Below are 27,329 nucleotides of genomic sequence, written 5' to 3' on the forward strand. Positions count from 1 at the left end.
TTCTAACCAACGTAATTATTTATTAATCTGAATTGTATATATAGATTTAGGCGTATCCACACAACATTTGATAATCAGATACAAATTATCTTTTAACGGCATTGTTCCCCACCTTTGTTGACTTTGCAGGTTCTTAGTATGTTTTTTAGGTGTGTTTACACAACACTTTAAAAACTATTTTTCTTCCATTCGACTAGTATTTGTTGAGCTAAAACAAATTGTTGCTGCAAGACTTAGTTCTTACATTATTGTATAAAATATTGTTAATATACATATATAATATATTAAAACATTTGTGTTCGTAGATATCACTGGTGTCGTTGCTACACAAACCCTGAACGCTGTTTGATATCTTGAAAAAGCCACCTTTTACCTTTTCAAAAATAGCCACTTCAGGATCTTCCCAAAATTGACAAAATGCTTATTGACCTATCGATCCTAGTTCATCCAAAGTAGTGCTTATTGCTGCCTTAGAAATTATATCACTATTCTAATTTTGCAGATGTTTGCAAGAATGACAAAAGATACAAGATATTATATCCAATAATATTAAAACCGGAAAGTACTAATCTGAATAGTTACAGGTGGCATTGAAATGTTTAATTATTGAAAAGAAGTTTCTTAGGACGGAAATTTATTTTTTTTTAATTTAAATTTTTGTTAAATTTCCCTGCCTACATATTTTTCGCCAGGTTCAAAATTCCTACACCAGTTTAGTGAAAGAAACTTATAGATAGATTTAGGACCTTGCTTTTGTTATTATGGAAGAATTAATCTGGTGGTCTATTTTTAATCCGCAATTAAATGGATGGCATAAATAACAACCCTTTTCAAGTTTGAATGATGTTGGCACAATTTAAGTTGTAATGCGATTTATATTGAATATGATTTAAACATCTCAAGCAATAGAGGTACATAAATAACCTATTGGTAGCTAACAATCTGATTTCAAGCAAGCCGAGTAAACGATCACTAATTTAAAAACGATTAATGCTAATTTATATTATATTTATACTAAGAGGTTTGATTTTTTTTAATGCATTACGTCATGATTTTTTATTCCAGCTGGTCGACAATACAACTATAGTTGTGTTTCACCAGAAAACAAGCATTTTTACTTCGTGAAAGCGCCACAATTATTCTCGTTTCAATATAGACAAACGAACAAATAATTGCGAGCTCGGGTACGCGTGTGGTTCTATATTCATACGTAATAATACTTTGTTACAAAGTCAAGGATTTATCATATTCAAACAGCGCTTCCTAGCGTTATAATTTTTAGTCTTATCAAGTGATCGGAACATATTATCGTGTTATCGCTTATCGGGAAGTTTGCAAATTATTATAGGACCCTGTTTTTTGTGTGTTATTTTTGTGATGTTGATATATGCTTAAGAAAACAATCGGGTAAGTCGAACAACATGGTGACGTACTCTCAGGTGACCCTGTGCCATAGGCGTACGTATTCACCATGTTACTTGGGGGCGGATTGTGCAAATTTACCAGCTTGTCACATGTTTGACTCTTAAAAGTGTTATTGATAATTACATGATGTCATTATCTCGGCTCTCCAACAGGTTTTTTTCAAGTCTATTTGTTTTGATTTAATTAGTTTTTAAATATTTCTTCATATGGTGTAGAATTGTGAAATTGCCACCAAAGACTTTGACACTAGTTTAGTAAACATATATTAATACTGCAAACTAGTAGTATCGTAATACTCCAAAGCGTATAAAAACCCTTCAACATTTCTTGCATAACTGAATTTAGGCTTTTCTAAAAATAATTGTGCTATATTATGCTATTATTAAATAAACATAATGATAAAACAATCCTCTTCGATTACTTGTGTTAACGAATATAATAAATTTGTTGCCGAAATTCTCATGACTTAGTCTCATAGGTAATAATTTATTGGTTCGCTTAAGCAGCCGGTAAAACCAATACCGCTATTTCAAGGTTTGTTAAGTTGATATAAAAATACCTTTAGTTCTAATGTAACAATAAAAAATCTCAATGTGTATATATATATATATATATATATATATATATATACATAGGTTAAATTTACTAAATACTTAAAAAAACCGTAAAGCAGGACACAAGATATTCTAACTAATATACTACAGCTAATAGTATTAGTATCAAAGGACAATATCAATTTAACAAGCTAAATTATTAATTTTAATTTAACGGACGAAGGAATCGTTAATTATAAACCCTATGCACTCAAATTATTCACATATGTGCATTGTTCAGCAGCATTCTTATTTACTTTTACTTTGATTCTGTGTCGCTTGTAACAGTTTCTTTTTTGTTACTTCTATTAACCTTGCTAGTTAAAAAAATATCGTTGAATATAATATTATTCTGGCGTTTTTCTAATACTTTGATAGATATAAATAAATGTTAAATGCACTACATTACTTAAGAATAGAATGTGGGAAGAAATATGATAAGATCTAAGATGAAGCACAGGTTTCTTTTGTATTCGACGGAAATTAATTTACGTTAATACTTTTCACTGGAACTGCTAGGGAATCCCAATTATAATTAATATTACTGTATTTTCATTCTCATGCAAAATATACCAAGGTCCCTGTTTTTAAGATATGTTTTTTATATAATGCAAGGTATTTTTTTAAGTAAAATTATATTTAAGGGAAAATGCTAGTTATTGGAGAAACAAAGATAAATGACTCACGCAATGTTGAAAAAATCATAAAATTCAGATAAAAATGCAAAAGTTATAAACATCATCAAAATTTTGGGTGTTGAAGCATTTAGTGCCGGTGAGTATATTTAAATTATATTATTACAATTAATAAATTATAATTTGTTACATACGAAAGATCTTTTTTTTTGGATTTAGAGCAATTGATATGTTCAATACAGGCAAAGCGCGTTCGGCCCTAGGGCCATCTTCAGTGCCAAATTGTAATTTTTTTTCAAATTATGACTTTAACTGATATTGTTGAACGAGTTTAATGTTTTACTTATTTCAAAACCATTTTAAATGTATCAACTATCATGTCTCGTGTTTCTAAATTTATTGTATACACTTAGAGTATAGCAGCTTTATAGCTCCAATGCCGAAGAAAGACACTTCAATCCATTGACAATTGGCACTGAGAATGGCCTAAGGCGTTGCGTGACGCGTTGCCTGCAATGAATGAACAATATATCAATTGCTCTAAATACAAAAATCATCTTTCATTTCTAAATTTCCAAGAGCAACAGAACCATCTCCTTTCTAATAATTTGTTAGTTTGTGGTTAGTCATTTCAATGTCTGGACATCAGCTGGTAGCAAATAAAGAATGAAATCTATTGTTTGCAATGCAAAAAAAGTGGAGGTATGGGGTAAAATTTTTAAAATTAAACCTAAAAGTATTTTGATTTTTTTTTTAATTTTTGGACTACGTGACTACGACCTCAACGTATCTCAATGAACAAAAAATATATTTTCCTCCTTATTGGTTGTTTCAAACATATACAGATTGAAAATTTAGCAAAGTAAGCTTATATGCATAAGTTTGCTCCCACAACATCTAAGTCCAAAACTCTATTTAAAGTCTTTACCCATTACACCATACTATCGATTGAATATTTGGGAAGATACGCAATCCCATGTTTTAAAATGTACCCGTTCGACTATCGATTGCCGGTCAGTTTCGTTCACCGTGTGGTGCTGCCGCGACGCGGCAAATCTAGGAACGATTTATTTAAGCTGCTTGGACTTGGCTTCTTTGAGTGAGGTTTTCGACCACAGAAAATCCCCCGTTAGAAATGGAAGTGTCCGGTTGTTTCGAGGTTGTCCGATCGATCGAAAGATGGCGCGGAACGTAATTTTGCGATTTGTTGCAGAAGCTGTTTTGTTTAATTTATTCTTCGATAGATGAGGCACTCTGTATTTTTTATCATGGGTTTTTTCCGATTGGCCTTCTGTTTTGGCTGCCATTGCCATCGCCATCCTTACGTCATACGTCAGTTCGGTTTCAATATTTTCCCTAAAGACATTTCATTGAGAGACTAAAGTAATAAACAATGTAAACTTGTTATCCCCATTAATACTTAGTACCCAGTGCCTGTCAAACGAGATTAGTGCTCTTCACTAAATAGGAATTAGCTACCTATTTATAAATCCAATAAAGTCATCTCGGGTACTCCAGTGGTGTACTTTCTCGTGTATTGTGTGCTGTGTTACCCAAAACTTTAGTTTTTATTTTGGTAGTTAACTTTTTAGTATTAACATTAGACTGGTATTAAGACCATTTTACAAAATGTCTGCTTATGGGTGACGTAAAGGCAAAACATAAATACTATGTCCCAGACTGCACAGACGTATATTCTAGCCGCTTCCTTTTTCCAAGAGGAATGGTAAATATAGACAGCAATGGATAATTAATATCAAAAATCCTTGCTTAAAAACCACTGGTGAAATAATTCAAACAGAAAACTTTGTTTTGCCCAAGAATTTATTTTACCCACAACCGTCAGACCAAAACACTAAGTATCAAAGCACTAAGAGAGGCTAAATTGTCCCAGGTGATTCATTAAGGGTGTGACGGGGTAGCATATTTCAGGATCTGTAAAATATGTACCATAAATGTACATGGATGTAGCCTTATTTTCTAATTAGTATTCATTTGTAGTACTGCAAATAATTAATTTTATCTCTAAAAGGAATATTGGTGTTTTTTCTAAATATAATATTAAATCAAAATGCTTTTGAATTACCACACCTACGATACCTTAGGAAGTTTCATTAATCCAATAAAAAAATGATTCAATTTTTGTTTTATTGGATTAATAAAACTGCAGCCACAACCGAAAGCAAATCGGGAAAACCCATAATAAAACATACAGTGCCTCTATCTATCGATGAATGAATGAAACAAAACAGCTTCTGTAATGTACGGCAAATCGATGACATGCCGCGCCATCTTTCGACCAAGCGGACAACTTAAAACAACCCGACACATTTGATCCATCACACTTTCATTTCTAAAGGGGGATGTTCTGTGTTAACGACGCTGGAATCTCGGGGCGCGCGACCGTGTTATTATTTTTTTAAGATGATAACGGCGATTTATTTATTTTGTTATAGCCGATATTTAAATGCGCTGTGATCTCGCATAAATAACTGGAATAAATGGGATAACAACACAATATAATGGCGTAATTTAAGCGGTCAAGTAATGTATTAGAAGGTGCTGAAATCTGTTACAACTTAAATTTTATTAACAAATAATAAATTACTTACCAAAATTCTTTATTGAGACAAAAATGAAAACAAAACAAATATTCAATCATCACTAATATTCTTTGTATCGATATAATACTAATATATTAATAATAGTTGTCAGAAAACACCGATTGGACCGTGCCATCATTAGATAACACCGTAGCGTACCATAGCATAGATGGTGATCGGGAAGCCTGTCACCACAGAACACAAATCTATAGAGAAGTGGTAGTTGCATACAAACTGATAGAAATTCTTCTGACGCAGCTAGCGTCCTCTCGCTTGGCAACGGAAACTGTTCCAACTAATTTGACAGTTTGACGTGCCTAATTGGATCAATCAAAATGGTAGAAAGGCGTGGCCAAATTAAGGCGGGAAATCAAATTTCATTTAATCTGACAATCTTACCATTTAATCGTAATATCTAAAGCAAACGCCTAATCAAAAAGGTTACTCATAGAGAAGAGTCTTTTTGATTAGGTGTTAGCATCAGATATTGATCTGAATAAAAATAAAACTTTTCAGCTTTATTTTACATATTTAAATGAGTTAATTTACTGCAATAAATTAACAATAGTGTACAACATATCACCAAGTGGACAAATGAAAATAAAACAATGTTTTTCTTTAATACATTCATTATTTATTTGTCCTGAAAAAAAATATAAAATGATATACATAATCTACATCAGTATATAATGTCTGTTATAATTTATTATAACAGACATTATATAAATTAGAATTAATCTAAAAATGTTTTAAAGTATTTTGTTAGCACTGAACTACCCTAATTTTAAACAGATTAGAAAAGGTTGTCAACATTTTTGTGCTATTTTCTCATCATACATCTAAAGGTATTCTCATTAGGTTAATAATATCCTCATTTTATTTACATATAGATTCAATAAAGGATGAATTATCCTTATTTAATATGTACTTGTATTGGTTTCCTAAAGAAAAAGGAAACATCAAGGAAATATTCAGGAAAATTTTAATCAATTTTTAATTGTGGAAGAGAAAATGAGAGGCCAGACATTTTGTAATATGTATTTATAATAATCAAGTTAAAAATTAAATTAATTAATCAAATTAAAAATTAAATACCTAAAAAATGAAACTTCTGCATTGAAATCAGCTGAATTTGATTTTATTAAAGACTAAAGATTGACAATACAAGAACATAATAGTAATAAATAAAATCAGATTTTCTTACCAGAAACCTGGAATTGCTTGCTGCAAATCAATTAAAACATTGGGAGTAATGTATACTCCCAATGTTTTAATATTGTAATATTGAAAGAGAACTTTTTAGAAAAAAGTAATGACTTTAAAATAACATCCTTAAAATAAATAGCAAACTCAACCCACGAATCCGATTTTTACCATACAAGCTTCATACATGTGCCTGTCACGTTCCTATTACGGCCCTTAGATGGTGGAATGGGCAGAGACTTAAAAAACTTTTCGGATAAGTAAATAACATCATAATATAAATCATTTCTGAAATTAAATTATTATTATTACTGAAATTTTCTTCTTATTTTCCTTTCGGTTTGTATTGCTTAAAGGTAATTGCTGTTACTTAAAAATCAAAACTACTAGGTTATGATTTTATGATTAATAAAAACGAATATAAATAACTATAACCCAAGCATATGTATTCCCAGATAAGTACCAAAGCCTTATTTATTCCTTTTAAATCCGGTGATTGGTTGTTATTAAATGTTAAAACAGATAAACGTATATAGATGATGTCATATGATGGTGTCTTCTATAAAAAGTCCAAAGTTCACGTTATTCAGAATATTTAATCTTGATTGAAAAACAAGTTATTAAAATGTTGAAATTTTAGGCAAATTTAACTTTATGATGTTTGATGGATATAATATTAGTGTGGTTAAGTGAAATTCGAGTAAAAGGATTGGTAGAAAAACGTCACATTTTTTCAAAGGTTTTGTATTTATAGCTATGTATATCAGGAATATGTCATAAAAATTCCCAAAATCTATAAGCATCATTTATTTTCTTGATTGTTTACGTTAGTGGGGCAATATACTAGGGCTTTGCTGTACAATATCAGAAGCTAAATACGCATAAAGCTGTACTGTACATATGGTAAGCATAAAATATTATTACAACGATTTTCCCCTAAATAGCGAACGAAAAACATGATATTGAATTAGAAACTTAGTAAGGTCATGGAATGGTGAAAGATCTATACGTACGGTAGGTTGCCTACAGTTAATCACAATTACTTGATTTTATGAAACGAGTTCGTAGATTTAGATTAAAATATATTTTGCAAATAACAAAAAAAAGTTTAATCTCTTTAACTAATTGAGGTTTGTTCCAGAAGTAATATAAAAAATATATAACCTGGCACTTCTGGAATTCATTTTTTAGTTCTTTAATAGTAGTTTCAATTTTTTTTTTATTGTGAGGACGCATTCGTCTTTTTGGTCTATTTAAAATATTATTATAATCATTTACAATATGAGCATCCAAAATAAATCTTTTTTGATACTCAGCAAAATAGATTAATACAAATTGAGGACTTAAGGATTACACATTGTCCACCCCCGGTGTGACAATATTGCAAACACCGCTTCCTTCTGATCAAGTAGAAGTGTTGGAGAGAAACTAGGTATGGACCATTAAACTGTTAACAGTATTTGGAAAAACGTGGGTTCAAACGTTTCAAATATTCTGAGATACTGAAATCTTTTTAGGGAATCTGCATACATTCCTTTTGTTCCTCGATATTGGTCTCGGGAAAATGACCACACAAGTTTTTAATCCCGTACTTAGTATCCTCAAAGATTGAATTTTAGGGCGAGTCTTTATTGATGGTATTTTAAACACCCTAGTTTTTTCTGCTATTCAAATCCTCCTTGCTTTAAAACTAGGATTGGTCTATATATTTTCAATAAGACGGCTATCCTGATCATTTTTCCCTTATATAGTAAAAAAGTTTTTGACAAATACTTTTCTTAACCATCTTATTAGTGAGAATACTGGCCTCCAGAATAGTCTTGTTAAGTCTCCTTACTTGATCATTTATTTTTGGGGTTATCTTAAGGAGACCCTTAATGGTTAATTTATTATTTAGCCAAAGAAGAGGGTCTGATTGAGCCTTTTATTTAAAGAATTCATTTTTGTTAAGTTTATTTTTAAGAGTTTTAAACTTATTTTTATATTTTTTATCTTTATTTGTTCATGTTATTTTTTTTTAGAATAACGCTTTAATCTCCATTATGCAATATACAACATAATAAACATTTTGAAGCAGAATTTACTGGAGTTACCAGTTTTGCTTTGGAAAATTTCAGATACTTTAAGGTTTGTATAGAATCTCTCCAAAATTGCTCATGCATTGAAACTGCTGAAATTGCTGCACTTCTCTCAGGTTTGGCGTCAGCTTAAGACATTTGGCTGTTAGAAAGTCGATACGAAAATAAGAGGAGTTCTGCTGTGTATTGAATACGTAATTTACTTTGGTCTCCGATGTCTAGAAATAGAAATCATATTTTAAAGCATTAGCTTTTAAAATGCCCCTTTTGCAATATTCTCCATGTAGGATCCTATGGTATGGTTTTCCATCAGATTATTTATTTTTGAAGGTATTACATGGCAACCGGCTGCTGCTCTATGTAATCGGTTCTTCACAGCCATGGTCTGAAAAAATGCATTTTAAATAGAATGTCCTATACATCTTTGACTCAAATAAAAATATATTATGATTTTGATTTTAAATACATCATACAAGATTCTAAGTTAAGTGTAATAGTTTTTTACTATGATAAAGGTAAATTGCTAATTAAAGAGCTTAGTTTAACCTAAACAGTTTATAATTAATAATTAAGCTTACCACCTGTGGTGGGGCCACTTGTCACAAAGGCCATTCTAACTTACCTTTTATTAAGCCGGGGAGGTATATAAATAATTTTCACATACATAGAACTTCAAATAGAAGTGATTAGTACCGAGATTTTTATGGTTTCAAGGTTTAAGAATCTGAATTATTCTGAAATCAACTATTAAACACATTGGGCAACAAAACAAGACAAACGGGGAAATCCGTGTCTTGCTATCCGCAGATTTAACATCACAGCTTCTAGTTCTCAGAATCCATATCTTATTTTTGATTCTTATTTTCGATTACATTTGCACTTGCCTTTTTTCACAAAAAAACTCTTTTGCAATAAGTACTTATGCAAATGCAATGTCGCCTATGTTTATATTCGATTTAAAGTTTTTACTGTGTATTTCTCAGTTTGTTTACAACAATATTGTTCACTGCTTTTTCTACAAGTTTACCTTAATCGCAGGTACCAGCACACCTAAATGAAAATTTGATTAATGAAAGTTATTTTTTCGGAAGAAATAAAAAAAACGTGCAAGCTAAAGAACTATGAAAAATTTCGACATTTTATATGACATATTAGATGCTTGACAGTCGAAGCGGTAATTTCGCTTTATTACCGCCATCTATGCGTCGAGGAAGAAGAGAGTAGAAGCTTTTTCGGTGTTCTCTCAATCGCCCAAGCTTTTAAGATCCTGTTTATCCTAAAGTAGTACTGAAAAACAACAACGTAGCAGGCGAGTAGCAGAGCCCACAAAATACATGCGGACGAGTTGCCATATGTTTAAAGAAAAAAACTAAAATGGCTATAATTAAAAGAAAAAATATGGTAAAAATATAAACGGCAAAAAAAAGGTTTTTTTTTTAATAAGCAATATTCTTATTGGCGTATTCAGAAAATATGCTTAAGGCAATTTTGTATTGGAGCGAAACTGTGAATAATAAACTTAATTAAGTTTAACCGGTACACTCAGTTAATTAACCATGTAAGTGTAGAAGTTACTGTCAAATGTGGTAATTTTTATTATCTTAATAAATTAACTGATGTATTAGCTAGGAGCTGATTAAATCATGTAAAATAAGTCGTAAAAAGATGTAATAAAAGATGTAAAAGATGTAATTTTAATTTATTACTAAAACTTAAAGCTAAAGCAAACCATAGAATGGGCAGCAATCACTCTTAGACTTTTTGCTCTAGAGGGGTTATTTAAATTTAAAAATGCATAAGGAAAATCCAGAAAATGTTGAATCAGATAGGAAATAATTCAAATTGGTGAAAATACTATTGGTAATGTTTTAGTTTTTTAATCTTAAAGATTAGTATATTTTTAACAATGTTAGATTGTGATAGAATTTAGGTTTTGAGTCCGTTTGAATTTATGTTCAAAAATAAACTTACTGTATAAACATTTGCTTACTTTCTAGGTTTAATAATCTCTTACTTTACTAGGGCACTTCAAAAAAGGCAATTTAATTCTATAAGTTTTTTAAACGCCAGAATTAAATTTTAGTAAAATAAAACAAGTCGATTTAGATGCTAAGATAATACGTTCACAAATTTTTTAGGTACCTTGCAGTATCTGCAATTAACAAGGATCGAAGGGAGTCGTCGTTTAAAATCTTCAAAGGTTAAAAGGGTTATACGAGTTAGTAAAAGCTGTGGTCAGAAAACGATTTAGGATAAGGGAAACAATTATTGTGGTTTGACAAATGACTATTTCAAATCGTAGGGTGGTCACAAGAGCCAGTGACAAATGATGTAAAGACACTTCGAACATTGTCGGCTTTTTTGTAATAGACGTGGACCACCTTAGCACAACATAGGTAGACCGGTTGATACTATTAATATTTCTGTCATATCGGCCTTTATTTAAAAAAATACATGATGTGTCAGTGATACCGCTGCACAATGAATGTTGATTTTTATCTAGATGTATCGAATAGAGGCCCCATGCCATATTAATATTTGATTACCAGATCAAAACATTGTCGCAGGTTTTAACAAAATAAACGGTGGTGGTCAAAATAATATCCAGCATTATTTGGTCTCAGAGAAACTGTATGAGGTCTATATAAGACTGCAATTATTTTGCAATACTACGACGTGTCATAAGAATTTTTTAATTACTTTATACCTTAATCTTATTGCTGTTTATGCGAAACGCTAAATGCTTTCTATGGAAAATTATCAAGTAGTATAGAATTTATGAAGAGAAAACGATTTAGCTTAAAAATATGCCTTCATTAAATATTTTCAAAAGAGACCTAGAGTGTCTCTAATATTTATTTTATGATAAAGTAAAAAAAAACAAATTCCACAACATTCTACCCTAAACACTTTATTTTAATGCAATCTATATAGCATATTTTATCGTTAAAATAAGGAAAATACATTTTATTTTAAAGTGCAAACTCGAAAAGTAACAAAATTTTTTTTTTGTAATTCCATTGTTAGTCCACTGACATAGTTTGCAAAAGCATGACAATGTAAATTGATTTAATTGAGATTTCTTCACGTTGTGCGCCAATATATGAAAGTAAAAAAAAAGAGTTAAACCTTCCTATAGCACACCAACTTTATATGTTTTGTCTTCATATATTTTTTTAAGTAGCTATAATCCACAGACATATGTTGAGTTAAGGATGTACACTATGTATATCGACAAGGGTTGAGATATAGTCGATATAGCCAATTAGGAAAAAAAATTCATAGCACAAATAGCAACAAGGAATCGTCCAAAAATATGTTCGACTCCAAAGTGGCTGTAATAGAGCGCAATTCTCAAAGATACAAAATTAAAATTTGACCAGAATTACTAAATTAAGTTAGAAGTTTGGTAACGCCATTGGAAAGCTAAGTAAATTTTCTATAAAATCTGTTTAAGCTAAATTTTTATTGGATAAATAATAGGAGTAGGAGACACAAATGAATATTGGCATATTTAAATCGCTATATCTTTACATTTCTTAACCAATTTTAATGAACAAACTGTAATTTGAAAGATAATGTTTATCTCTCTTAATGGAATTTTGCAGTGACATAAGTTAGTTAAAAAAAAAAGATGGCACTATTCACTGTTCTTAGAGTTTCCCTGAAATTTTAAATGGATTCTAGTATATTACTCTTTTGCAGATTATTTTTGTAGAAAAAATGACGTAATATCCCTTTTCTTCTTCTATTCGTTCGAATAGTGATAGCTCAGAAGATCTATTTTTCCGTTATAGTCATGTTTGCTCACATCCTTAACAATTTATTGAGAAAAACTACAGGCATAGTGTGATGTGAAAGGAGAAATTTTAGTAAATCCAACATTGGTCGTTTTTAAAGATGACATATAATAAACATTAAAGAGATTTTTACTCTTTGGGAGCTTAAAGCTCAAAAGGTATTGATGACTCCACATTAACATCTGTCTTAGACTTGAAACTAGCTATTGACTAAATTGTTTCTTTATTTTTACCATACTTTCCAGCAGATTACTCTATGTGACCTTTCGATGTAACCTCTAATTAGCTGTTGATATGCTATTATAACTAATATTGTAAATATTCTGGTAACAAACTCATTCTTGTTGAAGCATTGGGTGTCAGATTTGATCTTTAAAACTCAACAAAAAAAGAGTTTCTTTATTACCTGCCTTGAAGCCTTGTGTAAAAATACTTCTACTTTGATTAACTTAATGATCGTTGAACTTAGAATGGAACCACAGTCAGGAACTTAATAACCCTACTTTTTTAGTTAAATACTATAGGCTATCCTAATAGAGTTATTACTTACTAATGTTGTTGAAATATACTGCAATCTTACTTAAAAAAGAACAATATTTGAGATGAAAAATAAACTTCTACCGAACTAATTATAGCCACACGTTGGGCGTATAATATCATTTCACAATACTATAGCTAAAGGGTTTCAAAAACATAAAATTAAAACGCAGGAGGTGATGACATCTAATAATTCACATTAAAAATACCTAATCCTATACATTAGGGTAAAAAGATTCTTGCATAGAACCACTGCCAACTAATAAAATTATTTATATTAGGGGAATTCAGAGGACTCAAAAGAATTAAAAAATAAGTTACGTACGAACTTAATCTGCCGTATAAACATAATAAAACCACAAGATTTAAAAGACAAAATATAATAAAGACTTAGAAAACGATCTCATTTTAATTAAAGCCGAAAAAGGTAATTGCATTGTGCTTATGACTAAATCTAGCTATTATGAAAAAGGTCCACGAAGTTCTCAATTTAGATGATCTTTAAATGTTACCCAATAGCCCAACTTCTATAGATATGTCTGTCATATATTAAATAGCTTCTTCAAACTTGTGGTCTAATATAGGAACAGTTTTCTTTACAGCCGTATAAACTCATTCCCACGAACTTCATAAGGACAATTGTCTCGTCAGACCTGCAGTTTCGTATATAGACTTACCTGCTTCTAAATTGTCTTCAAAGTTTTCAAATACATCCTCTATAAAAAAACTCATTTGAACTAACTCATAATTTATCTAGTACGGCAATACCTCCTAACTCATTCCTCGTTTCATTCAGTGGCCTGGGCTATGGGTTCGTGTTTGTCTCCATCAGAAGTTTTCATGCTCTTTCTTTCAAATACGTTCTTTCATACACGTACCTGTTATACGAACACTTGGATGATCTTTTTACAATCAAAGATTTTGTAAGAAATGAGTAGTCAAACTAGAATTTATAATAGTAGTCATACTGTAATGAAGGTTGGTAAAGTTCCAATATTGCAAATAGATCCCTACCTATGATAAATTCATAGAGTGACTTACCATCCTTCTTCCTTAATAGAATCTAATTAGTCGACAGTGGTTCGACTTTTGCTGCTTGAGCGCTCTACCTCCTGCGCAATTTTAATATTTATGTTTTTGATTTTTTGTAATCAGCTAAATTAAGGGTTGGTAAGTTTAAGGCTTATGTCTTAATTTTTTTTTAGGTTCTAAGGCTTTAATTGTCAATTTGACCTTTGTACTGCCTTTTTAAAATATATTCTAGAGCCCAATGATGATAATTTACGTCATCGAAATGTATCACTTTTAAAACAAGATTGGCACTTTATTTTGTGTAGAAAATACTTATATTGACTTTGATATGACGTTTGCTTAACCGAACATATGTATAGTAATCACATTAAAAAACATTACTAACCTACATGTACAAAACAAAATAAACTTAAATTTAAATTATTAACTACAACTAAGTAATTTTTTTCCTGAATAGCATACTAAGTAAAACAGATTTACAATTGATATGAAGATTAACAATTGATATGAATACAAATTAATAGTTAATAAAGATTGGTAATTAATAGCTACTTGAGAAGTAGCAAAAGAAAAATTAACAAAAATAATAACAAAGTAGGTATCCCCAAAAAAACTACAATAAGTTACAAAGCTATATGTTCAACTTTTGACTAAAAATAATTTTTTTCATCTTATATTTAAAGGACGAAAATTTAGAAGGTACAAAACTATAAGGATGCTTATTTAGAGTATTAAATTGACTAGGTCCAACGTAAGAGAATGACCGTTTGGTTTGAAAAGAGCAGTTTGATAGTGTGGTGTATTTCTTAAGTTACTGTATCGATTATCAAGACTGCATTGAGATCTAAAATTAAGCTTTTTGCGAAGGTACTAGGGACATCCTATTTCTAAAAGCTTATGAAAGAAGCAAGCTATGTGCACCCTTAGTCGATTCTTCATATTTAACAAATTATCATTAACTAAAAAATGCAACACATGATCTGTTAAGTTAAGATTAAAAATGAAACGGATACATAAGTTTTGAATTTTTGCAAGCGATTTTTTGACTGCAAATCAAGTATCAAGTTCATGCTACTAAGATTTGTTTTTAGAAGGTGTCTCGATCTTTAAATGAACTTTAGTTCATTCTGTATAATTTAAGGATGTTTTATTTGGTTTGGTTTTATTTCTAAATATTTATAGGTTTTTTAGGCATCCATTGCTTCGATGATCTGGCCATCTGAAAATTAGCTGGTTGTAATTTACTCCCACCTAACATTGCATTTCATTAATTTAATCCAAAGGTCATTTCTATATAGCCAGAAAACTATTCCACTTTTTTGAGCATTTGGTCTAATTGGTTTCGACTTTCGGGTAGCTGCTAATAACTTAAAATCATGCATATAAAGTATATGATTAAGCCTGGTTAGTTCTCTATTGTCGTCTAAGCCTGCAGAGGTCTGCACATTGGTATTCTGCTTATTTGAATACTGCTATCAAAGGGACGCTGGACGTTATTCAGTGTCCGCCAAGTTGACATAGTGGACTCTAAAAAGGAGATAATGCTGTCATCTACCCTCTATGGTCCATAAACTATATTTGCATAGATACTGTGAGAATAAGTCGTTTATTTAAGGAGATATTTAAAATATAATTATTTTGAAATAATGGATTTATTTTATATAATTTTCCTTACATATTTTCTAAATCTGAGATTAGTTTCAAACAACACACCCAAATTTTTACACTCATTTACTATATTTTGAGTTCAAAATTGTGTTCGGCACATTGACTATTTGGCCCAAAAAACATGCCTGTCGACTTAGATGTTTTTATTTTTAGACTTGATGCAACATTTCCAAGAGATGCATTCATTAACATAGCCGTTGAATGCATTTATTAACTAAGCCGCATCAATTGCATCTTTAAGATTGAAGCTAATGCGAAGTTGCGTATCTTTGCATTTCTCAACGATCTGCAAGGAGTTCTTTAGTCAGTGGCAGTTAATCAATTTCTTAAATAATCTTTAAAGAAATTGATCGTCGAGTTTGAAAATCCATACTATCGAAGCTGAAGTACTCCCACTATCTGCTTCTTGAATAATGTTATCCAAGATATTAACTAATACCGAACAAATACTGTAATTCTTGCGAACTCCTGACTGAGACTCCGGGCTGAGATTATTATTAGTAAAATAATGTATGTAAAATCTTTCCAAATACCTTGGACATGAATGGTAATAGGCTTATGGGACACTGATGTCTTAGATGAGAATTTTTCGGTTTTTGAGAATATCAAAAACCGAATTTTTGATACTAGTATTAAAAATATGGGTCAAGAAAGGAATAACAGGATAACATAATTTAATCATTTCTAATGACAACCCATCATATCCAACAGCATTAGATTTAATCTCTTTAATGCCGTTTACAACATAGGTGGCAGAAATATCCCCCAAGGAGAATTTGTCAATTTAATTTTAAGTCATATTAATTTTTTGCGAGAAAACGTTTTTTTAGTATCATATCTTCCAACTTAATGTTGGGCACCAAAAGTGGCTTCCTTTAAAAAGTAGATTATTTACCAAGAAAATGGCATCATCAAATGTCTCCATAAATGATAATTAGACACTATTAATTGTTTTCAAACTTATTGAATTTATTCCGGTGAGTCCATCTCTGTATTGAAAACCCGGATGAAGGTATGGGGCCGGAGCCTGGAGGTCATTCGGCGAGCATGGCAGACGGCAACACATGAAGCGTGACTGTTGGAAAAAGAAACGCCGACATAATCAGTGAGGACCAATCAGCGTGCGCCTTTCAACAGCGCGATCACCACGGGGTCTGGCAGACCCCTTCCGACCGGCTGAGGGGCCCCGGGCCCCGCTTACTTTACCATTACGTCCGATTCAGATACAGGACAGGCCCTGATGCGACGTCTGTGGTCTACCGGTTTGAATCACAGAAATACTAGTTTGATTTAGGTATAAGTAAAAGGGAAAAATGGTACAGTTTTAGCTTAACACTGCTAGTGGTTGTAAACTTTCATAAAAAATAGGTTTGACTTATCGGACTTATTAACTTGACTATTCGGATTATCCCAGCTATAAGTGTTTAACTGCATATAACTGTACAGTTAGGAAAAATAAGCTTAAATTTTATTTTCAAAAATTATTAATTTAAAATAAAATATTGGTAGGTCAAAAATTCTCATTTTGTCCCAACTAGCCTAATTAACCATCCGGATAATCCCAACTAAATGTCTATTACTGCTTAGTAATGTATTTTTTAAGGCAGAAGGATACACTCTATATATTAAAATATTTTAATATCAGTAACTAGTCTCCGTCTGATTTCACCAATTTAAACTTAATTTGTTTCATGTAGTGTTGTTGTCTGCTTCTTTTTTGTTCTTTTTATTACCGAATACACAAGCGAATCTGACAATGCCTAGTATGGTCGAAACACGTGGAATCCTCTGACTTTATTCTTTAATTTAATAAATTTGAGACCTGTGACTTGGAGTTTGTTTTATTACTATTTGGTGTAGAAATGTTGACGATTGTCTCTGTTCCGTATATAGTGACATATTAACCGCTTAGTTATCCTTAAATAAATTAAACCAAATAAATCTAATCTTCTAGTGTAAATAATCTTTTACACTAGAAAAAGATACTAATAATTAAAAAAATTAATTTTTTAGATTTAACTTTATAGATAATTTACCAAATAATTTAGAATTATTGATATTTGAAATTACATTATTTCATTAAAGAAATATCAAAAACCGATAAAATTGGCAAAGATAATTAATAATGTGGAAAAAATGTCAAATCTGAGAATACAGCGAAACAGGTTTGGAAAATAGTTAATGGACAAAAAAAGAAGTTAACACCAATTGGTATGTCCATTGATAAAAAGTATCTGATAAAACAAAAACTGACAGCTACATTTGGATGCTACGTTTCAACAGTAGCTTAAAGACAAATCAATAGTCATTTTGCTGACCATTTACTCCAATTGCATGCTCGTTCCAATCTCAATCCATAAGCCTGGAGCCAACTTAGGAGTAAAATAGAATCTTATAAATATGATATCTGTTAAGACATCTGGCACTGGGTTAAAATCAGCAATTCAATAAAGGGGTGGCAAATGAAGTGACTGGTCCGTTGGCAACTAGTATTATACAGCCTTTCGATCAGGGACATTTCCATTTTTATTAAAAATAGCTAACGTAATCCCAGTTTTTAAAAAGGGCCATGATCAAGCTATTGAAAACGACAGGCGAATATCAATTCTCAGCAGATTTTGACCATCCAGCGCGTTTGATAACATGCATTCGACATTTATTGAAGCCAAACTACATCATTTCGGAATAAGGGGAAATTCTCTACGAATAATATCTTTTTACCGAAAGAAAAATACTGTATGTAAGCCTAAATGGAGTTGAATTTGATTTTTACGATGTCAACATATGTGGTATGTGGCTGCTAGTGATGCTATATTTCTAGGGCTAATCTAATAAATAGCTCGATATCATATGTGGATCGCAAGACACATTGTAACGTACAGATAGACAACATTTGCTCAGGATTGGGAAAAACCTTTTAAAATTACAAAACTGTGTACGTTGTTGTATTTTACTTCATGTTTACCATTGGATGGCATATTTCTACCTTCATTCCTACATCATTTTATGGGGACAAGTCATCAACATAGGTAATTCGTATCCCAAAAAAGAATCGGTCGACTGCCGTACGATTTAAATTCACATTAACAATCGTGTCGTGTAAGTTTTAAAGGAAACGTAATACTAGTTTTAATTTTATTTCTTTAATAATTTATCAATAAAAATATGTGAAATCTTATTAATTAAAATAGATAAGTCTATAAAATGAATAACCCAAAGATGAACTTGATGACCTATGTAGTATATTATTACAGTAAATGCGGCATATTATTACTTGTGGAGTAAAAAATAATGACTAGGCATCTTTACACTTTAATATTGTTTTATTTTCCCTAATTTTGTAATATGCAAAAGTGTAAAAAATAACTGAAGACGGCCCTGTAATCTGAAAAATATCCTCTCTCTTTGTTTCAATCCTTCTCCTTCAAAGGAGCTTAGTTTCGATTAATTATTCTGAAAACGATTTGTCTTATTTCTTTATTTTGGGTAAATGGACTGACTTTGCTGAATAATTTATAGTTGGCCAATAGCAAGCGATTGTATTTTAACAAATGGCGCATATATCTTGTTCGTTATTCGTGCGTGTGCTGATATGATTCCGTTCGACTATAGGAAGAATGTTGTAGATTTCCTTTATCTGTATTATTTGAAAGAGAAATCAATTGCAGTCTTAATAAAATGTGGAAAAGTTATTTTAGCTTCTAATTTTTGCTAAATTCATACAAACGTGGAACACTAAATACGTTTTAAAAGTTTTAAAGATTTAATTGAACTTACCGGTACTTGACATTAAACAAAAATATATCATTGTAATTAAATTAGATCGATTACTGATTTTAAGTACCTACGCATTTTCTTACAAAGATCATTTTGTAAAATATTTAAAAAAATTAATCCGATTCGTATACAGTCTAGTCTTTGTATATTTGTCTATGTATACTTATATTAACTGTTGAATATTAACATATGATTTTTAAATGTAAAGGGTTGAAAATGATTATGGAAGATAAAGGTAAATATTTATTGTAATTTACATGTACATTTTTTAATATTCAATCATATCTAATCTTATATATATACATAAAATACATAGTAAGTGTCCTAAAATAAATTGTCAAATAAATAATTAATATAAATTAAATTTTTAGTACAATTAATAATATATTGAAAAGACTCTTCTTTCATTTAACTGGTTCTCCCACCATGTATACTACTCTGTATATGTACAAAATTTTTAGTACGTGCTAAGCCAAATTAATAATAAGTATTACCGTATAAATTCAAAAAAGTTATTTAAAATTAACCATTAATTTTAATATTTTTTTTACATGCGCATTTCTATAATGTATTCATGAAAGAAAAATGGACATCAATGATAAATTACTTCATTATACAAATATCCCATATAAGTTCCCGCTATAGACTATAAACAAAAGAATACGCAAGCCAATTTTGTGCCGCAATTATAATGCAAATTAGTTTCTTAATTAACTGTTGAATGGTCAGCTTGTAAAATGTTATAACACTATTTCCATGCGAGATCAGAAATAATTAGCAATCCGCCATGCAGAACTAAAATCAGATCTTACTTAATTAATCGATCAGATTATTACTTCAGTAGTTTGTTTTTTTCTTAACTTTCTTTTCATTTACTTCTTGTTAATTAAAGCAACATAATAAAAGATATAAAATTTTACGTTTAGATGTAAGAATCGCATTATTTATAGGGAAAAAACGAGATAAACAAAACATGAATAATGAAATAAGGATTATCGTATATATTATTTGGGTAATAGTTATTTGGAAAGCTCAACTGTCTGAAAAGCTTCAACTTTAAAGTTGAAATATTTTATTATTTAGTTTTAAAGGCCAATGTTAGAAATTCTGAAAAGCTAATATAGTTTATGAATTGAGGTTTTACTTGTTATTTTGGCCTAAAACGACAATCAATAGTCTATATCTGGTACATACAACTAAATGTGGTAAATGTAAGTTGACTCGATATAAATAAGGGAAGAGTAAGCAAAAATGTGTGATAATAAAAGACATTTTATCAACTTAAGCTTTGGTAGGTTCAATGGTTGCCGCATAGTGTCACACATTATTTTAAATAGCAAACGATTTTCCATCTTATTTCGCCAAAAAAATTGATAAAAAGAACTTGAACCGATTTAAACAGTTCACTGAGTCCAAATATTTTTATGTGGATGAAATTGGTGTTGGGATACCGAACGAAAATATTTTGTATTTCTAACAAGATAGAGCTCCCCCGCACTACGCTTTGGCAGTTCGAGAGTAGCTTAATGAACAGGTCCCAGAGATGTGGCTTGGCAGGCGTAATACAATTGAATGACCCGCATAGTCGCCAGACTTAACACCACTAGATTTTGTACATCTATACATGGTGTTAATTAAGCATATACAATAAATTTGACGGGCGATTATTTCAGTAATTTTAAGATTAAGAAAGTTTAAATAAACATGTCCACAACGGCTTAGCCTACGACAAAATCAAAATCTAAAACAGACAAAATCAAAAGACGGCCGACGTACAGTTCAAATTGAAGAAGCTGTTTCAAATTAAATTGAAGCAAATCTTAATACCAACACTTCTCAAGAATTCAACATTAACGATGTCACTGTATGTAGCAGTTTTTAAGAGACTAGCTATATCCTTATCATCTGTATACTGCACAAGCTTTATTGCCTATAGAGATTTGCCGTGAAGAGTATAGCTCTTTTTATACGTTAATGGTTTCTAAGTAAAATAGGAAGACATCCAGATTTCTCGAAATTTAATCATCAGTTTTCACAATAATTGTTTCAATGTTTGGGTTGAAATTATCGGGAAAACTTCGCATATCTTTTGTGTAGTCTAGAGATGTGAAATTAAGTGAATTGGCTAAGCAAGATGGAAACAAAAAATTAAGAGGCAGAAACGCTGTACTTTTGATTAATTTATCCAAAGAGAGTAAAAAAATCTATAAAAATCAGTATGGCGTTCATTTTTGTAATCAAAAATATTGGTTTAAGTATCACTCGGGACGCCACTGGACTTAAAAAAATAAATTAGGACTTAATCAACATCTTACTAAAATATGTACACCCCGAAATTACAACAAAATTGGATAAAAAATATTTTTAAGATCTTATTGAAAAACCTAATTATAAATTACCTAGTTAAGTACTACTTAATTAACTCTATCTATTGTATATACTAGAGTAATGCCCTGTATATATAAATGGTAAATTATATTTTCTATTCGTGATTCTTAGTAACTAATATAGACAATTCAATAATTGTAGTTACTTTTTATAGAAAAAGATAAAGATCTATTTTTTTTCTGGATGAAATGAAAAAATTATAAGGAATTACTGTTGGTTTATTTAGAAAAATAAAACTATTTATCTTATTGGAAAACGATCCCTTTAAAAAAAGTATGTTCTGGTTCTAATGCAAACATTACCCCCTAAGACACTCTTCCCTCTATTCAATATTCTAATGCATTTTTATGTAACTTCATACGTGAGGTCATTTCTCACCCTTCAACAACATCATAACTGTAATTTAAATTGTAGCTATATGGAGATGAGGGAACAAATGGCGTTCAATAACATTTTTAATGGCCAACACGTTTTAAGTTTTAAACAAAGAAAGGCTGTATAGGGGATGAATTGTGGTCAAAAATCGACGATTGTTTAATTGTTGTATGTTGTTTAACGAAATTGTTAATAAAATAAAATATCCATATTAAATATTATTTACACTTCAGAGAACTTCTTATAATACAAATTTAAAATGTTATTAGTGTTTTAGTTATACCGGTTTAGTTATAGTATTATTACCAGTATTTTACTTTAAATAATAATTTCTTGGAATCAGGAAAATTTAATTCAAAGATAGGCCCATAAAAATAAAAATACTCCGAAGATAAATATACGAGATTAATTTGCCCCCGTGACAGATCAATCTAAAATAAAATATAATACAATGTCTGACCATGCAATTCATTTTTGGTGCATCTATTAGATATCTCGCTGTCAGATATGACAAATGGTATCATATAATTGTGAATAGGAAGTATATTCGATTGTTGTCTAAAAGCATGAAGCAGTCTTCCCCTCACAAACTTTAATTGAGACATAGAAAAGTTATTCGACAATATCCCATGGCCGGAAAAAGAGAATACAGCCCTGTATCGCTAGGCCCGTACGGACCCCGGACCCCGTATGTATTTTTATTTGTAGTATCGCGGAGACATGATAAATGATAGTTCTTAATAGGAATCCAGATCTCGTCTGAATTGCTTTATCGAGCGACTTCATTGGATAAAAGCCGAAGCGGTACCCTATTTTGCTTTAATCAACCGAAAGAACCATTATTTTTAGTAACGTCGGCGATGGGATACATTTAAACTTGGTAACCCCCATCAATTCGTGGCATCATTAATACATTTTTGTAATATTGTCTTCGTATCTCGGAATTTTTCATGGCGGGCGTATTATATCATCTCGTTTCTTTTTTTGTACTTTATAAAATATTCAGGTACTTGCAATAGTAGTTTTTTTTGATTCACAAAATTCATTTTTACGAATTTACATTAAATATTTGTTTGGAGCTTGTACAATTTTGCAATTAAAAGTATTTTTTTTTTTTTTTTGAGAATCTAAAGTGTACCTCTTGAGTTCACTGTCATGTGTTCGTCAAAATTATAAAAGGAGGAACAAATTTACGAGTATTTTAGAAATATTAGGGAGAGGATTAGACAATGTGATTAATAAGAAGCACAAAAATAATATATACAAAAATTTCTTCTGAAAAGATTCTTTTTTAATTAATACTACCTATTCTTTTAAGTTTTCTAATTCGTATTTAGAATGAAAATTATTCATTATCTTATAATTATAAATTGCAGAATTGTGTGAATAAATCTGAATATATATTATCGAAATAGATTTAAGCATACCTTTATTTTTAATCCAAAGACAATAGGATAAAAATGAACTTTTGGCCATGTTTTTCAATTCCATTTCTCCACTTTTTCTTTTTCATCCACTTATCAAATACTATGCGAACACTATTCAATCACAGTCAATGTTCTTCTATGAGAAATCGAGCAAAATTTAAAAAATTTTTAGTTGATAACATAGGACGAAGAAGTACCCCATATTAAAAATATAAACAAAACAACAAATTTTTTAAAATTTTATTCAAGTTAACTTTTTATTTTTAGCCTTGACTTGTACATTTAGTGTTTCTTTTTTGCTTTTTGTTTTTTATTAGTGAATACAAAAATAGATTTGATGTTGCCTAGTATGGACGAAACCCATGTAATCCTTTGTTACAATATATTTGAATCCTGTGACTTGTCAAAAGTATTAAAATATTTTCTATTTGAAATAATTTCGTATTTATAGTTTTCCTATCAGGCGACAAATTTTTAAAATTATTTGAAAGGACTTTCTTTTAATAAAATGAATTTCCTTTAATATACAGGATGTCAAAGTAAGATTTATAGACATAATAGTCAGATAAACCAAGCTTAGAAAATATATGTTAAGTCATATACGTACATATAATATATCGTATCATATCACCATTTTTCGTTCTAGCTTCAATTTTTTTTAAATAATAACCTATATCTATATGAAATAATTGATTTGATAAATTCTGTATGTTGAAAATATTCAGGATTAATAGCATAAAACTCGGGTTACATCCATATGTAGGTGTCTGGCAAGCCAATGCCGAAACTTTTGAAAATCAAATAAACGTATTCTTAGTTTTTTTTGAATAATGTGCAAGAGACCGTATTTTTGAGTTTCCTAAAACTGCCCTAGGAGAGAATATAAAAAAGGTGGGTGTAGCCAAGCAATATTGCGCTCTTAAAATGAATTTTATTGAGAAATATTTGAAATGACTTTAGCCAACAGATAGGTCTCTATTGTACCAACTATAGGAGGTATTACGACATAATTCCTATCTAATCTATAAAGTACGTGTGTAAGTACTAAAGAAATGAGTTAGTAAATATGAAATTAGATAAGATGTGTGAAATAATTATAGTTGGAAGAACTTTACCATTTTTCATTCTTGCAACCACTGTAAAAAAACATGGAATTGGGTGTTATTTTTCTAATAAAATAAAAAACAACCTGTATATAATTTAAATATTTTTATTAAATATAATTTTTCTACATTATACTATTTTCTAATAATATTAAAGTAAATACTTATACAGATGATTTTGCAACTCGAGGAATTGTTAATGTCATCATGGCAATTTCTTGGTGCATTGAGAACGCCTAATCAATTTGGCAAAATCTTCAGGTGCCTTTAAAATGTCACAGGGTCAAGAGACTGTTTCGAAAATTTCGCTTTTTTTCGTTTTCGAAAAATTGTATTTTACGATTTTGCCATTTTGCAATTCACGACCTGTGCCATTTCGAATATTAAAATTCATAGTCATGTCAGGTATATTTATTGAGAAATACATGTTTTCGAATTTTTTTATAGTTTGCCTTTAATTGTAAATTATAATGTAGGTACGTTTTTAGGCTTTCTATTTCTGACGGTCTGATAGTTAAAATTTATAGTTGTGTTTATATTTAATGTTTGTTTGACATTTTAATAGCTTGTTTATATCTTTATATCTTATATCTTCCGTTCCATTACTTAGATAGATACAAAGTATTTGTATTCAATGGTAATTCAGCAAGAGAAAGTAGATTGACTTAAATACGGAAAACAGGGTATATATAAGATAATGAAAAACTTTAGAGCTTATGTAACCTATATAAAAATATTTACTTTTTAGGTAGATATCATTACGATATTAAATCTTAAGTAATTATTGCCTTTAATTGTTTAGTTATTATCAATATAAGGCTTGGCTATGCCGTATGTTGAAGGAGCTACTTTTCTATGGTTCGTTCTTCTTTTAATAGAAAATGTTGAACTATAAAAATCTATTAATTGCTATTGCATACAGAAAACCGTATTAATTGGGTTTATTATTTCTATAACTTTCATTTATAAGAGTATAACTTTTGGAATTTGCTTTGGGGATAATTTTTTTTTAATTAAATGGACAGTACCTACGAGAAATACTTAAATGCTATGCCATTGCTCGGTATTTACGTAGAATTAGCATAAGTCTTTAGTGTAAACCATTTGTACATTTATAAAATATTTACTAAAAAAGCTAAAACAACCACAAAAATAACTTGACAAGGCAAATGCTGGGAATGTTACAGGAATATTCTATAAAAACATAAAGTCGTTCGATTTAGGGAATATGAGGGTAATCAAACCATATAATATCCTGGAATGTCCTACCATAATATAAAATCATTATCAGCTTATTTGAAATTTAAGTCTGAATACTCTTCAATAGTTCAAGAAATTTACCTGCTAAAAATTACCAAAAACTAATTTTTTTCATACATTTTCCGACAAAATTAATGAAAATGTCGGATATTTATTTAAATTACAATTTTTATTTCAAGCAAAAAAAATATTAAAAATTCAAATTTAGCACAAACAAAACTGAATGACAACGAACAATAATGTATCATCACAGTCAAATATATTCATATAGTTTTTATTAATATAAATAGTAAATACATATTTATCTATATATTAATTTCCTTGCAGGTATTACAATGTAACATTGAATGGTTATATTGTTACAAACAAATAAAATAGGACAAACAAAGTTGACGACTGTGAAAAAACTGCGGTTACTTCCTTTGAACATTCGTCAGACCATTACGATAATCCATTCTAAAAACTTTTTCTTCTCGCATGCTTAAGGACGGAAATTGACTTTTTTTGTGTATTTTTTTGTTATTTATTTTTTCTTATATGTTAAGACAAAACTAAAAACGCATTTTAACTGTTCAAGTTCAGGAGAAAGTCAATTTTAGTCTTTTTGCTCATTTTTTTTGCGTTTTAGTTCCACCAGCTTGATTGCCACGGAAAATACGTTAATGATATTTTTTCTATCCGTAGTATTTGTTGCAACATTTTACAGTTTAAATAACATTGTATATTTAATGGCAATTGGAGCTGCAGTGCCAATTTATCCTTCACTGATTTAATATTGTTTTTTTTTTATTTTTTAAGGTTTTATCGACTTTTTGTAAACGGAACAAATTTGGTTTTCTAAACTAGAACTACCCTCAAAAATAATTCATTCTCTACTTACAGTAACATACTCAATGTTAACGCAATAAAGAAATGAGGTTCTATTTTCATCTAATAAATATTTATTACCAAAAGGTATCACGCAACACGAATAGTTTAGCCGTACTTTAAACAAAATACTAATTATAAATGGTTTCCGTTTTTTTCTAAAATGATTAATGGATATATTCATGTGATTCTAACATTGACTCGGCAGGTATATGCGGTTGATAGATGATGGAAGGCGTATAAAGAACAAAACAACTCCTACTTTTCCTGACGGTTAATATACGTAGAAAATTAAAGCTCTGCGTGAGTTATATCATGAGTTAATAACGTAAAAAAAGAAAAACCTATCAGAGGTATTGCCGACATTAGCGTTATGCTTCGACCACTTTTTAGCATAGGCGTAGGATATTGTTCCTATTTTATTCATTTTTAAAACTATTTTGTGCATTTTTATCAATAGAAAACTTTCATAAGCAACTGACTGAAGCTACAGGTTAAATTAGTGAATTGAACAGCAAAAAGTCAAAATTTTGTAAGCCTCTCTGGATCACTACTCAT

The 27,329-nt window shown here is 30.1% G+C and overlaps 1 protein-coding gene across 3 annotated transcripts in view; it reads left to right on the top strand.

The window, feature by feature from the left end:
* LOC126748753 (segmentation protein cap'n'collar) overlaps nucleotides 1–27,329 on the top strand; it is an 86,429-nt gene that overhangs the window by 11,679 nt on the left and 47,421 nt on the right. The window contains exon 1 of one of the 3 annotated variants that reach the window (XM_050458183.1): nucleotides 1,118–1,407. The exons of the other annotated variants lie outside the window; for them this stretch is intronic. The gene's annotated coding sequence lies outside the window, so the exon portion shown is untranslated. Of the gene's footprint in view, nucleotides 1–1,117; nucleotides 1,408–27,329 lie in introns of those variants that run through there. 3 annotated transcript variants of the gene reach the window in all.

Source organism: Anthonomus grandis, chromosome 22, assembly GCF_022605725.1.
Source record: "Anthonomus grandis grandis chromosome 22, icAntGran1.3, whole genome shotgun sequence".
Taxonomy (NCBI): domain Eukaryota; kingdom Metazoa; phylum Arthropoda; class Insecta; order Coleoptera; family Curculionidae; genus Anthonomus; species Anthonomus grandis.